The sequence below is a fragment of the Urocitellus parryii genome, chromosome 10, assembly GCF_045843805.1.
Source record: "Urocitellus parryii isolate mUroPar1 chromosome 10, mUroPar1.hap1, whole genome shotgun sequence".
NCBI lineage: Eukaryota > Metazoa > Chordata > Mammalia > Rodentia > Sciuridae > Urocitellus > Urocitellus parryii.
Genome location: NC_135540.1, coordinates 46,709,648 through 46,710,151, shown reverse-complemented (window position 1 = coordinate 46,710,151; position 504 = coordinate 46,709,648).

Here is a 504-nt window from a genome sequence, read left to right as displayed (position 1 = left end):
AGTGACTGCAAAGAAAACATGCATCATTTGTCTTTATTGTAACTTCATCAAAACAAAACAATCCTTTGGACATTTTCAACAGTTTCATTTTCTCCTGGTTTATAGCTTTAATCCTTCATTTAACTGAAATACTCAATATTTCACTTAATTGTAATTCATTTTCTATTGCTGTGGCAAGAAATGTTCACAGATTTAGTGGTTAAGAAAATGCAAGTTTATGGTCTTACATCTCTGGAAATTAGAAGTCTCTTATAGGTTTTTACCTATACCCAGAAAATTTCACCTGACCAACCTGAGTCTGGTCTAGGCAGCATTCTGAGGAGCACCTACCCAGGTATGTGATGCTTTGCTGACACCATAGAGTTACCTGGACAACAGGTGTCCCTGAGGGCCACCTAGAGGCCCAGGAAAATAATAGTCATCTTTCTTAAAACTAGATACCACAGGCACACAGTTTAAATACCTCCTGCACACTGATGCTCAGTGCTGTGATGTATCTCTTAT